Below are 15,875 nucleotides of genomic sequence, written 5' to 3'. Positions count from 1 at the left end.
GCAGTTAAGCCAGAACCAGGATTGCCCTACCCCTTTGTAGGGTGGATAGTACCCTACACACCTGCAGAGTTTCAGCCTCCTAGCTTTTTCCCTCTTGGAGAAAAACAACTTTCCAGGGTATTTTTTTCTCTATGCAGAAACATGCTTGAAATGCATAGGGAAAGCTAAAAACAATAAACGGTCATACTGAAACTGGCAGTTAAGCCAGAACCAGGATTGCCCTACCCCTTTGTAGGGTGGATAGTACCCTACACACCTGCAGAGTTTCAGCCTCCTAGCTTTTTCCTCTTGGAGAAAAACAACTTTCCAGGGGTATTTTTTCTCTATGCAGAAACATGCTTGAAATGCATAGGGAAAGCTAAAACAATAAACGGTCATACTGAAACTGGCAGTTAAGCCAGAACCAGGATTGCCCTACCCCTTTGTAGGGTGGATAATACCCTACACACCTGCAGAGTTTCAGCCTCCTAGCTTTTTCCCTCTTGGAGAAAAACAACTTTCCAGGGTTATTTTTCTCTATGCAGAAACATGCTTGACATGCATAGGAAAAACTAAAACAATAAACGGTCATACTGAAACTGGCAGTTAAGCCAGAACCAGGATTGCCCTACCCCTTTGTAGGGTGGATAGTACCCTACACACCTGCAGAGTTTCAGCCTCCTAGCTTTTTCCCTCTTGGAGAAAAACAACTTTCCAGGGTTATTTTTCTCTATGCAGAAACATGCTTGAAATGCATAGGGAAAGCAAAAACAATAAACGGTCATACTGAAACTGGCAGTTAAGCCAGAACCAGGATTGCCCTACCCCTTTGTAGGGTGGATAGTACCCTACACACCTGCAGAGTTTCAGCCTCCTAGCTTTTTCCCTCTTGGAGAAAAACAACTTTCCAGGGTTATTTTTCTCTATGCAGAAACATGCTTGAAATGCATAGGAAAGCTAAAAACAATAAACGGTCATACTGAAACTGGCAGTTAAGCCAGAACCAGGATTGCCCTACCCCTTTGTAGGGTGGATAGTACCCTACACACCTGCAGAGTTTCAGCCTCCTAGCTTTTTCCCTCTTGGAGAAAAACAACTTTCCAGGGTTATTATTTCTCTATGCAGAAACATGCTTGAAATGCATAGGGAAAGCTAAAAACAATAAACGGTCATACTGAAACTGGCAGTTAAGCCAGAACCAGGATTGCCCTACCCCTTTGTAGGGTGGATAGTACCCTACACACCTGCAGAGTTTCAGCCTCCTAGCTTTTTCCCTCTTGGAGAAAAACAACTTTCCAGGGTTACTTTTTCTCTACGCAGAAACATGCTTGAAATGCATAGGGAAAGCTAAAAACAATAAACGGTCATACTGAAACTGGCAGTTAAGCCAGAACCAGGATTGCCCTACCCCTTTGTAGGGTGGATAGTACCCTACACACCTGCAGAGTTTCAGCCTCCTAGCTTTTTCCCTCTTGGAGAAAAACAACTTTCCACAGGTATTTTTTCTCTATGCAGAAACATGCTTGAAATGCATAGGGAAAGCTAAAACAATAAACGGTCATACTGAAACTGGCAGTTAAGCCAGAACCAGGATTGCCCTACCCCTTTGTAGGGTGGATAATACCCTACACACCTGCAGAGTTTCAGCCTCCTAGCTTTTTCCCTCTTGGAGAAAACAACTTTCCAGGGTTATTTTTTCTCTATGCAGAAACATGCTTGAAATGCATAGGGAAAGCTAAAAACAATAAACGGTCATACTGAAACTGGCAGTTAAGCCAGAACCAGGATTGCCCTACCCCTTTGTAGGGTGGATAATACCCTACACACCTGCAGAGTTTCAGCCTCCTAGCTTTTTCCCTCTTGGAGAAAAACAACTTTCCAGGGTTATTTTTCTCTATGCAGAAACATGCTTGAAATGCATAGGAAAGCTAAAAACAATAAACGGTCATACTGAAACTGGCAGTTAAGCCAGAACCAGGATTGCCCTACCCCTTTGTAGGGTGGATAGTACCCTACACACCTGCAGAGTTTCAGCCTCCTAGCTTTTTCCCTCTTGGAGAAAAACAACTTTCCAGGGTTATTTTTCTCTATGCAGAAACATGCTTGAAATGCATAGGAAAGCTAAAACAATAAACGGTCATACTGAAACTGGCAGTTAAGCCAGAACCAGGATTGCCCTACCCCTTTGTAGGGTGGATAATACCCTACACACCTGCAGAGTTTCAGCCTCCTAGCTTTTTCCTCTTGGAGAAAAACAACTTTCCAGGGGTATTTTTTCTCTATGCAGAAACATGCTTGAAATGCAAAAGGAAAGCTAAAACAATAAACGGTCATACTGAAACTGGCAGTTAAGCCAGAACCAGGATTGCCCTACCCCTTTGTAGGGTGGATAATACCCTACACACCTGCAGAGTTTCAGCCTCCTAGCTTTTTCCCTCTTGGAGAAAAACAACTTTCCAGGGTTATTTTTCTCTATGCAGAAACATGCTTGAAATGCATAGGGAAAGCTAAAAACAATAAACGGTCATACTGAAACTGGCAGTTAAGCCAGAACCAGGATTGCCCTACCCCTTTGTAGGGTGGATAATACCCTACACACCTGCAGAGTTTCAGCCTCCTAGCTTTTTCCCTCTTGGAGAAAAACAACTTTCCAGGGTTATTTTTCTCTATGCAGAAACATGCTTGAAATGCATAGGGAAAGCTAAAACAATAAACGGTCATACTGAAACTGGCAGTTAAGCCAGAACCAGGATTGCCCTACCCCTTTGTAGGGTGGATTGTACCCTACACACCTGCAGAGTTTCAGCCTCCTAGCTTTTTCCTCTTGGAGAAAAACAACTTTCCAGGGTTATTTTGTCTCTATGCAGAAACATGCTTGAAATGCATAGGAAAGCTAAAAACAATAAACGGTCATACTGAAACTGGCAGTTAAGCCAGAACCAGGATTGCCCTACCCCTTTGTAGGGTGGATAATACCCTACACACCTGCAGAGTTTCAGCCTCCTAGCTTTTTCCCTCTTGGAGAAAAACAACTTTCCAGGGTTATTTTTCTCTATGCAGAAACATGCTTGAAATGCATAGGAAAGCTAAAAACAATAAACGGTCATACTGAAACTGGCAGTTAAGCCAGAACCAGGATTGCCCTACCCCTTTGTAGGGTGGATAATACCCTACACACCTGCAGAGTTTCAGCCTCCTAGCTTTTTCCCTCTTGGAGAAAAACAACTTTCCAGGGTATTTTTTCTCTATGCAGAAACATGCTTGAAATGCATAGGAAAGCTAAAACAATAAACGGTCATACTGAAACTGGCAGTTAAGCCAGAACCAGGATTGCCCTACCCCTTTGTAGGGTGGATAATACCCTACACACCTGCAGAGTTTCAGCCTCCTAGCTTTTTCCCTCTTGGAGAAAAACAACTTTCCAGGGTTATTTTTTCTCTATGCAGAAACATGCTTGAAATGCATAGGGAAAGCTAAAAACAATAAACGGTCATACTGAAACTGGCAGTTAAGCCAGAACCAGGATTGCCCTACCCCTTTGTAGGGTGGATAATACCCTACACACCTGCAGAGTTTCAGCCTCCTAGCTTTTTCCCTCTTGGAGAAAAACAACTTTCCAGGGTACTCTATGCAGAAATATGCTTGAAATGCATAGGAAAGCTAAAACAATAAACGGTCATACTGAAACTGGCAGTTAAGCCAGAACCAGGATTGCCCTACCCCTTTGTAGGGTGGATAATACCCTACACACCTGCAGAGTTTCAGCCTCCTAGCTTTTTCCCTCTTGGAGAAAAACAACTTTCCAGGGTTATTTTTCTCTATGCAGAAACATGCTTGAAATGCATAGGGAAAGCTAAAAACAATAAACGGTCATACTGAAACTGGCAGTTAAGCCAGAACCAGGATTGCCCTACCCCTTTGTAGGGTGGATAATACCCTACACACCTGCAGAGTTTCAGCCTCCTAGCTTTTTCCTCTTGGAGAAAAACAACTTTCCAGGGTTATTTTTTCTCTATGCAGAAACATGCTTGAAATGCAAAAAGAAAGCTAAAAACAATAAACGGTCATACTGAAACTGGCAATCATACTATTTTTATTTGTAACAGAAATAAATTAAATATACATTCATTATTTATACATAAATTATTTACTAAAACATGAAAAAAATAACTTTACGAAAATATGAAAAAAATGATTTTACATTTTTCAAGTTAAATAATTATTTCTTCCATTTATATTTTTTAAGCCAAGCTTCCAGCTGTCTTATCATTATATTTACAGAAAATTTTTTATCTGTTTTACTTTCTATATTTCTTGCTCTCCATAATATAAAGATTGCAATTATCAAGAAAAAGTCTATATTTTTAATATTTGCATCCCAGGGTATGTTATAGTTGCCATACAATATTTTTTCTTCATTGAGAGGAAATAAATTAGGCAATTTATAATTTTTCTTAACATAGTCCCAAAAGGGCTTAGCCCTTTCACATCTTACAAAAACATGCATTGTGTCCTCTGTATCTTTACAGTCTTTTCTAAAACATCTTCTTTGTTCCTCCACTTTTGTAAGATAATTTGCTCTTGTTGGTAGTCTGTCCAATGAACACCGCCACAGGAAATCCTTTATTTCTGATAATCTGCAAAAAACTTTTCTTCGATTATTTATAGCTTGTAATCTGTCTAAAGAGAAATTTTCATAAGGATTAATAAAATAATCTTTTTGCATAATGTTAATATACCAAGTCTTTCTATTTTTTGGCATAATTGTTATAGTATTTTTGTATTTTAAAACAAATGTTTGTATGTCCTTCAGTTCTTTGTCTTGTATGTTTAAAGTTCTTTTTCCAAGTAAACATTTTTGCCAAAAATTTCCTTCTATTGATAGTATTAATTTTGACACAAAATTATCCAGTTTATATTTAACATATTGTAATACAGGATATAAAAAAACAGTACGTAAAAAAACTATTTGATTAATTAATGCATATCCTCCTTGTTTCTTAGATGAATACAGTATTCCTCTTTTAACTGGGTTATACTTAACACCCCAAAAAAAGGAAAAAATACATTGTTGTAACTTTACAACCCATATTTCCGGATAGAAATATATAGCAAATAAATAGGTTAATGAACTCAAAAACATTCCATTCAACAAATAAACCTTTTTGTCATATGATAAATAGAAAGTTCTCCAAAAACATAGTTTCTTACATACCTTCATTACCTGTTTATCACAAAATTTCATAGTGTACTCACTTTGTCCATAAGGAATACCTAAAATTGTAATTCCTTTATCTGTGAAGGTAATATCCTGCAAAGGGATAATATTAGAAAGATTAAACACATAACCCTTTGTTTTGTTCTTACTTATGTTAAGACCTGCTAATTTAACATTTTGTGAAAAACAATTTAACAAAATTTTTAACTTGTCAATAGATTCTGCAACTATTGTTACATCATCTGCATATGCATAAAACGATGGAATTAATACATTTGCACATGTATATGAAAAAGTATTCAATTTTAACTGTGTTCTTGTTTTATATATCACTGCTGCAATTACCAAAGTAAAGATGTAACTACTTAGGGGGCAGCCTTGTCTTATCCCATTTTTAATATGAATAGGCTGCCCTTTCCAACCATTTATAACAGGTATTATTTTTGTTAGAGTATAAATGCTTTGTATACAGTTTCTAAACTTTTCACCAAAACAATAACTTTCCAAAATATCAAATAGTGCTTGATGTGCTACATTATCGAAAGCTTTCATAAGATCACATGATAACAATATTGCTTTTTTTGTATGTTCCATATTTTTTATAATCATTTTGTATGTATATAACAATTCAAATAAAGGTCTTTCTGATATTCCATAAATACCAGGATCTATCATATAATGCATTCTCTTTTTTAGTCTTATTTGTAAAATTTTACAAAAAATCTTGTAATCTGCATTACATAAACTGATTGGTCTCCAATTGACCAATTCTGACTTAATTCCCTTTTTCCAAATAAATTTTAAACCTACTAATAATAAGTCTTCATTCGTAAAACCTTTTTCATACCATTCATTATATAACACATTTATGATTTTTAGTTGTTCAACATTTAACTGATTATAAAATTCATATGAAAGACCATCCAGCCCTGGAGCTGATTGTTTAACCTTCATTATTGCAATCGCATTTTGTATTTCAGATAAAGAAATTTCTGCGTCCATTTCTTCTTTATATTCTTTCGATATATAAGGTAATAACCAGTCCACCTTATAGTGTTTTTTCCCAGCATACATTTTTCGTAAGTATTCTTGTACACATTTCATTATTCCTTCTTTATCAGTATATATCTGTCCATCTTCTGATTTTATTGAATCAAAATAAGTCTCTTTTCTCATAGTTTTCTTCCCTATATATGGTAAAAATTGTTCCCCTTTGCCTTTCATAGAAAACGCCAAGTTCCATAATGTATTTTTAACTCTTATACAATTCATATTATACAATTTTCTCAAATTTGCAAATACTTCATTTTTATTTCCTTGTATAGACATTTTATATTCAAAATACATATTTTTAGTCATATTTTTTAAATGTATATGAAATTTTTTAACAAACAATTTGTATCTGTCATAAAATTTTTCTTTCAATACTAACCACCATTCTGTTATATTGGAATATAAAGGTAATAATGTTAAATGATCTTTCCAAAGTTCTTTAAAAATATTTTTCCATATATCGGTCTGCAAACATTCAACTTTGTATCTTATAAGATCTTTTCCTTTTCCTATGTTATGTGTATTACCAAATACAAAAGACAGTGCTTTATGGTCTGTGAAACATAAATATGTTGACTGATATTGTATACACTTCATTATTTTGCTATGACAGCAATAATCTATTCTTGTCTGATATAATGTATGCAAATATGTATTTTCATTTTTGCCAGCTATTTCTAGATTGCCTAAACGCAACAGTTCCAAACATTTTTTAATATCTCTTTCTTTTCTGATATTATTTCTATTTAAATGACAGTTAAAGTCTCCACAAAAAATGATTGGACTGTCTATTAAAAAAAAAGACTCCATCATTTCAAACATTCTGCATCTTAGTGTCACTTGTACAAAAGCATAAATTACAATGATTCTTACAAATTTACCTCTGCTTATAGTGTCGATAATTAATATTCTTCCAGGTAATATGTGTATAATATCTCGTATTATGATTAACTCTTTTTTATACAAAAATAATATTCCAGAATGTTGGTCTTCACCTAATGACCAAATAGAACCTTCATTCCACAAGTTTTCCCATTGTAGTTGTGCTTTATCTGTAACATTTCCTATGTCAATCAAACATATTATGTCATCTTGTAAGGTTTTTACCCATTCATAAACTTGTAATCTTTTGTTTAATGAACACATTCCATTTATATTACTGTGTGTAATTTTAATATTCTCCATCAGCTTTATTATAATTTCTTTTCTTTATGTTGAGTAAGACATATAAATATTTCTGTATCATTAAGTAAAGAATTTTGTTCATCATTCTTAGATAACAACATACTTTCATTTACTTCATCTGTAGAAAAATTGCTTATATTATTGTTATTACTTATATCTATTCCTGCATGCTTATCCTTTTTATATATTGGACAATCTAAAGTATCATGATTTTTGTTACAAATTATACATGAATTGTCACATGTTTTTGTATTGTGCGTTATTGAACCACATTTTTTACATTTTTTGTAAGGACATTTCATAATTAAATGATCAAATTTACCACAAAATACACATATGGTAGGTTGACCTTCGTATCTAATAGAACCTCTATTTCCTGATATAAAACATACACCTGGTAAATTTTTCACCTCATTATTTACAATTTTAAGATCTACCCATAAAATCCAAGAACCATCCCAAATTCCATCTATTTCGGGATCATGAAATCTGTTTATATTGTATACTTTGTCACATAATGGTGTAAAATAATCTCTTAATTCTTGTTCATTTATATAAATGGTTCGAAATTTTATTCTAAGCTTTCGTCTTACTCCTAAATATGTATCAGAAATAGTAACATTATTCCAAGGATAACACAGCTGTTTTTCTTTTATCTTTGTCAAAAAACTTATTGCAAAATCACTTCTTTCAAAAAATATTTCTATACTTCTTTTAACTTGTTCAATATAAATGGCACATATATTGAATAATGAAAAACCTAATGGCTTAATGATATTTTCCCATACAAACTCTTTTGTTATTTTTTTCTTTTTTAATATATTCAGTTTTATGAAAGGCTTAAGTATTATTCTTTCTTTATCAAAATCTTTACAATTTTTTAATACTGACTTTGTTATTTCTAAAAAATCATTAGTTACATTTTCTGAAATTTTTTCTATTATTTGTAAGTCTTCTTTCATTTGTACATTCTTAAATATTCCATCGTAATTATTCATATTTTCTTCCGTCATATTTTCTAAGAAAGATTGTTCTAATATTTCCATTAAAACATCTGAGTCTTTATATCCATCAGAATTATGTTGACTACACATTTTTATTTGTATTTGTTTCTCCTGTTATGTCGTTCATTTTTTGTCTTTTCGATGGTTTATTTTTCTTTTTAGAAAATAATATCCATTTGGAAGATTCATCATTTCCTACTTTGTTATACAGGTCTTTGTCTGAAAAAGGTAAAGATGATCTTCTACCCCTTAATCGTGTTGTATGTTGAGTTGTTTCATTTTCTGTTCCTTCAAATTGTAGCAAATTAGGTTCTGAGTTTTCTGGATTTAATTTTGTTTTGTTTTTTCCACATTTTTTTCTTCCTGAGTTTTATTTGCTGTAAAAGCAGAAATATCCTCCTTTAGACTTCTTTTTTCTTTTTCCTTATCTTCCTGTATTATTTTCCTTTTTTTCTCTCTTTGTTTTAAGCCTTTAGCTTCAATTTTGTCTTCTTCGTTCTTTTCTTTATACATTTCTACATTAGGTTGTTTTTCAATATTTTCCTTAGTCTTATTTATATCTTCTGAATCTATTTGTATGCTTATGTTTGTATCCATTTCTTCTTCTATGTTAATTTCATTTTCTTCCTGTTCTTCTTCATTTATTAATGTTTCTTTTACTGTAGGAAAATGTTTTTGACAATCTGACCAGGAATGATTTCCTGAGCAGTATCTACATCTTGTAGGACATTGCTTTGTAAAGTGAGTTGTAGCTCCACATTTGGCGCACTTTCTTACTGGACATTCAGATATTATATGAGAAAAAGAACCACAGAAATAACAAGATTTGGGTTGTCCAAAATATCTAATGGTACCTCTTTGTCCTGCTATAAAACAAACTCCTGGTATATGTTTGATCCCTGTATCTGTTACTGATAACGTCACTGTTGCTTGCCACCCTCCGTCCCATATATCTTCTACTTCTTTATCTTGTGTTTTAATAAGTTCTGAAACTTCTGCACAATGACTTAATAAATAATTTCTTATTTGTTGCTCTTCAACATATATTGATCTAAATTGTAAAGTGACTTTTTTCTTAATATTGATACCTAATGCAGAGGCAGAATAGTTATTCCATGGAGTTTGCTTTTGTTTAGCTGTAAAAGATGCATAAAAATTTGAAGCTGCTGTTTGTGTTTCAAAAAAAATGTCTATATATTTTTCTCTTTCAATAAAAATCATTGCTGTTATTGTTCTTGATGTTGCTCCTAATGGTTTTATAATTTCTGTCCATAGCTGTTTTTTTCCTATCATACCTTCTGTTGTTTTTGTTATTCTTACCAATGGTTTAAAAGAAATACGTGTAGTATTTGCATTAGTTGTTTGTTTCTTGTTCATATTCTGTGATGTTGTAACACTTGCATAAGTATTCTCCTGTCTAATGTTATTTGTATTTGTATTGTCTGTATTTATTGGGTCTATCATGTCCATTGTAGTTCCCCAATCATTTCTGTCCATGTTTTCATTATTTTCTGTGTCTATGATGTTTTGTTGTATTGTTTTTCTTTCTACCATTTTTTTAGCGTCTTCATTTTCTTTGCATAATAATTCTCTTAATTGTTCTCCTGATATTTCTTGCAATTTCCTAATAACATCCTTTTCTTTTTCAGTTCTTTTTTCTAATGTCAATTCTTTAGAAAAAAAGCCAGTTCTTTCTTTAATTGCCTGTTGTTTTTCTTCTAATGACAAAGAATTGTTTTCTTGCATCACTAAGTTCATAAGGTTACTGAAAAAACCTAATGGTTGTAACTCATTTGTTGGTGCATTATCAAATAAATAAAATGCAGTTTTGAAATCTGACTGTCTTGCTGCTTCTAGTATTCTGTTCCATACAGACATTTCAGAATTTTGACATTGCATGCTTTCTTCACTTACTTCACTAATTACATTTTTATTTATATTCCCATCATTTCTATTCATTTCTTCATTTGTGGAAAAAGTCATTTCAACATTACCTTGTGACATATTTACATTTGGAGTTTTTCTTAATTCATCTTGTTCTCTTTTCATTATAACATCTAAGAAAGCATTAAAAAAACCTGGAGGGCTTTCTGCCATTGCAGCTACAGTTTGCAACAGTTTAAATGCTTCTGTCATGCTTACATGTTTAGCCATTGTTATTATATTTTCCCATATTGCAGGAAAATTAGTATTATTTATACTTACAGTTTTATTTGTATGTCCATCTTCTTTATTCTGAAAAGATTTACCTGTGCCATCATTTCTTGCCTTTTGTAATTCTCCTGTAACATTTTCTGTAAGTAAAATAGCTTTATTTTGTTCCTGGAATACAAAAGAACCATTAGTGAACATCTGCGGTTGTATGGCAGTTTGCAAGCCGAAAATAGTGTCTCCCTGTGGGCAGGAAAAAGCAGCTTCTCCTGCCTCTATGGTTCTTTTTCAGGTTCTGCATTTTTATTGTTAAATATCACATTTTGTATTTTTGCATGCATATTGTGTGGTCTGACACCTTCTAAACCTGTATTTTGTAGTTCTGTTAGCATATTTTCATTATTTGCACCAAACAAAACACTTTGTTCAACACTACATGCATTGGATGTCTGCCGCGGTTGTATGACAGTTTGCAAGCCAGAAATAGTGCCTCCCGGTGGGCAGGGAAATGCAGCTTCTCCGCCTCTATGGATCTCTTTTCTGGTTCTATATTATCACTGTTAAATATCACATTTTGTATTCTTGCATACATATTATGAGATCTGACACTCTCTAATCTTGTTTTTTTGTGAATCTTTAGGCATATTCTCATTATTTGCACTTAAAAACACTTTGTTTAACATTACATACATTTGATGAAATCGGCGGTTGTATGACAGTTTCTAAGCCCAAAATAGTGTCTCCCTGCGGGCAGGAAAATGTAGCTTCTCCTGCCTCTATGGAGCTTTTTTCTCGTTCTTTATTTACAGTGTTATAAGCAACATTTTTAACATTTTCATTAATATTCTGTGATCGGAAGTCATTCAATCCTGTTTTGACAACATTTAGGCTCATGCTTTCATTATTTGCAACATTTATAGGATTTTTTTCATGAATACATTCAGGCCGCGTTTCCGCGGGACTTACAGTACCTTTTAAGCCGGAATTGAGATGCCCTGGTCGGGTAAACTCACACTGTTCATCAGCCTGTTCGGCTCCATGCTGTATAACGCTCTTATCAGCTTCAGTAAATATAGAAACACGGGAATTCTCCTCAAAGTTTGGATTCTGTATTTTTAAAGCATTCTTCCTTTGGATTTCATTCTCCTCACCTGAAAAGAAAAAAAGAGAGTTAGTAGAAGCCGTCATACCCGACAGCTGTTCAGTAAAGCCTTCCTGCTGCATGACTTCTCACACAGGCAGGTCGGCCATATTGAAATTGGCAGTTAAGCCAGAACCAGGATTGCCCTACCCCTTTGTAGGGTGGATAATACCCTACACACCTGCAGAGTTTCAGCCTCCTAGCTTTTTCCCTCTTGGAGAAAAACAACTTTCCAGGGTTATTTTTTCTCTATGCAGAAACATGCTTGAAATGCATAGGGAAAGCTAAAAACAATAAACGGTCATACTGAAACTGGCAGTTAAGCCAGAACCAGGATTGCCCTACCCCTTTGTAGGGTGGATAATACCCTACACACCTGCAGAGTTTCAGCCTCCTAGCTTTTTCCCTCTTGGAGAAAAACAACTTTCCAGGGTTATTTTTCTCTATGCAGAAACATGCTTGAAATGCATAGGGAAAGCTAAAACAATAAACGGTCATACTGAAACTGGCAGTTAAGCCAGAACCAGGATTGCCCTACCCCTTTGTAGGGTGGATAATACCCTACACACCTGCAGAGTTTCAGCCTCCTAGCTTTTTCCCTCTTGGAGAAAACAACTTTCCAGGGTTATTTTTCTCTATGCAGAAACATGCTTGAAATGCATAGGAAAGCTAAAAACAATAAACGGTCATACTGAAACTGGCAGTTAAGCCAGAACCAGGATTGCCCTACCCCTTTGTAGGGTGGATAATACCCTACACACCTGCAGAGTTTCAGCCTCCTAGCTTTTTCCCTCTTGGAGAAAAACAACTTTCCAGGGTTATTTTTCTCTAGGCAGAAACATGCTTGAAATGCATATGGAAAGCTAAAACAATAAACGGTCATACTGAAACTGGCAGTTAAGCCAGAACCAGGATTGCCCTACCCCTTTGTAGGGTGGATAATACCCTACACACCTGCAGAGTTTCAGCCTCCTAGCTTTTTCCCTCTTGGAGAAAAACAACTTTCCAGGGGTATTTTTCTCTATGCAGAAACATGCTTGAAATGCAAAGGGAAAGCTAAAAACAATAAACGGTCATACTGAAACTGGCAGTTAAGCCAGAACCAGGATTGCCCTACCCCTTTGTAGGGTGGATAATACCCTACACACCTGCAGAGTTTCAGCCTCCTAGCTTTTTCCCTCTTGGAGAAAAACAACTTTCCAGGGTTATTTTTTCTCTATGCAGAAACATGCTTGAAATGCATAGGAAAGCTAAAAACAATAAACGGTCATACTGAAACTGGCAGTTAAGCCAGAACCAGGATTGCCCTACCCCTTTGTAGGGTGGATAATACCCTACACACCTGCAGAGTTTCAGCCTCCTAGCTTTTTCCCTCTTGGAGAAAAACAACTTTCCAGGGTTATTTTTCTCTATGCAGAAACATGCTTGAAATGCATAGGAAAGCTAAAAACAATAAACGGTCATACTGAAACTGGCAGTTAAGCCAGAACCAGGATTGCCCTACCCCTTTGTAGGGTGGATAATACCCTACACACCTGCAGAGTTTCAGCCTCCTAGCTTTTTCCCTCTTGGAGAAAAACAACTTTCCAGGGTTATTTTTCTCTATGCAGAAACATGCTTGAAATGCATACGGAAAGCTAAAACAATAAACGGTCATACTGAAACTGGCAGTTAAGCCAGAACCAGGATTGCCCTACCCCTTTGTAGGGTGGATAATACCCTACACACCTGCAGAGTTTCAGCCTCCTAGCTTTTTCCCTCTTGGAGAAAAACAACTTTCCAGGGTTATTTTTTCTCTATGCAGAAACATGCTTGAAATGCATAGGGAAAGCTAAAAACAATAAACGGTCATACTGAAACTGGCAGTTAAGCCAGAACCAGGATTGCCCTACCCCTTTGTAGGGTGGATAGTACCCTACACACCTGCAGAGTTTCAGCCTCTTATTGTTTTTAGCTTTCTTTTTGCATTTCAAGCATGTTTCTGCATAGAGAAAAAAATAACACTGGAAAGTTGTTTTTCTCCAAGAGGAAAAAAGCTAGGAGGCTGAAACTCTGCAGGAGTGTAGGGTATTATCCACCCTTCATTGTGGTAGGGCAATCCTGGTTCTGGCTTAACTGCCAGTTTCAGTATGACCATTTAATGTTTTTAGCTTTCCTTATGCATTTCAAGCATGTTTCTGCATAGAGAAAAAATAACCCTGGAAAGTTGTTTTTCTCCAAGAGAGAAAAAGCTAGGAGGCTGAAACTCTGCAGGTGTGTAGAGTATTATCCACCCTACAAAGGGGTAGGGCAATCCTGGTTCTGGCTTAACTGCCAGTTTCAGTATGACCGTTTATTGTTTTTAGCTTTCTTTTGCATTTCAAGCATATTTCTGCATAGAGAAAAAATACCCCTGGAAAGTTGTTTTTCTCCAAGAGGGAAAAAGCTAGGAGGCTGAAACTCTTCAGGTGTGTAGGGTATTATCCACCCTACAAAGGGGTAGGGCAATCCTGGTTCTGGCTTAACTGCCAGTTTCAGTATGACCGTTTATTGTTTTTAGCTTTCCCTATGCATTTCAAGCATGTTTCTGCATAGAGAAAAATAACCCTGGAATGTTGTTTTCTCCAAGAGAGAAAAAGCTAGGAGGGTGAAACTCTGCAGGTGTGTAGAGTATTATCCACCCTACAAAAGGTAGGGCAATCCTGGTTCTGGCTTAACTGCCAGTTTCATTATGGCCGACCTGCCTGTGTGAGAAGTCATGCAGCAGGAAGGCTTTACTGAATAGCTGTCGGGTATGACGGCTTCTACTAACTCTCTTTTTTTCTTTTCAGGTGAGGAGAATGAAATCCAAAGGAAGAATGTTTTAAAAATACAGAATCCAAACTTTGAGGAGAATTCCCGTGTTTCTATGTTTACTGAAGCTGATAGGAGCGTTATACAGCATGGAGCCGAACAGGCTGATGAACAGTGTAAGTTTACACGACCAGGGCATCTCAATTCCGGCTTAAAAGGTACTGTAAGTCCCGCGGAAAGGCCTGAATGTATTCATGAAAAAAATCCTATAAAAGTTGCAAATAATGAAAGCATGAGCCTAAATGTTGTCAAAATAGGATTGAATGACTTCCGATCACAGAATGTTAATGAAAATGTTAAAAATGTTGCTTATAACACTGTAAATAAAGAACGAGAAAAAGCTCCATAGAGGCAGGAGAAGCTACATTTTCCTGCCCGCAGGGAGACACTATTTTGGGCTTAGAAACTGTCATACAACCGCCGATTTCATCAAATGTATGTAATGTTAAACAAAGTGGTTTTTTAAGTGCAAATAATGAGAATATGCCTAAAGATTCACAAAAAAACAAGATTAGAGAGTGTCAGATCCCATAATATGTATGCAAGAATACAAAATGTGATATTTAACAGTGATAATATAGAACCAGAAAAGAGATCCATAGAGGCGGAGAAGCTGCATTTCCCTGCCCACCGGGAGGCACTATTTCTGGCTTGCAAACTGTCATACAACCGCGGCAGACATCCAATGCATGTAGTGTTGAACAAAGTGTTTTGTTTGGTGCAAATAATGAAAATATGCTAACAGAACTACAAAATACAAGTTTAGAAGGTGCCAGATCACACAATATGCATGCAAAAATACAAAATGTGATATTTAATAATAAAAATGCAGAACCTGAAAAGAACCATAGAGGCAGGAGAAGCTGCTTTTTCCTGCCCACAGGGAGACACTATTTTCGGCTTGCAAACTGCCATACAACCGCGGCTGTTCACTAATGGTTCTTTTGTATTCCAGGAACAAAATAAAGCTATTTTACTTACAGAAAATGTTACAGGAGAATTACAAAAGGCAAGAAATGATGGCACAGGTAAATCTTTTCAGAATAAAGAAGATGGGCATACAAATAAAACTGTAAGTATAAATAATACTAATTTTCCTGCAATATGGGAAAATATAATAACAATGGCTAAACATGTAAGCATGACAGAAGCATTTAAACTGTTGCAAACTGTAGCTGCAATGGCAGAAAGCCCTCCAGGTTTTTTAATGTTTTCTTAGATGTTATAATGAAAAGAGAACAAGATGAATTAAGAAAAACTCCAAATGTAAATATGTCACAAGGTAACGTTGAAATGACTTTTTCCATAAATG

This window comes from Protopterus annectens, chromosome 7.part0, assembly GCF_019279795.1.
Source record: "Protopterus annectens isolate FY-2018-M chromosome 7.part0, PAN1.0, whole genome shotgun sequence".
Taxonomy (NCBI): Eukaryota; Metazoa; Chordata; order Ceratodontiformes; family Protopteridae; genus Protopterus; species Protopterus annectens.
This window is presented reverse-complemented; position numbering follows the sequence as displayed.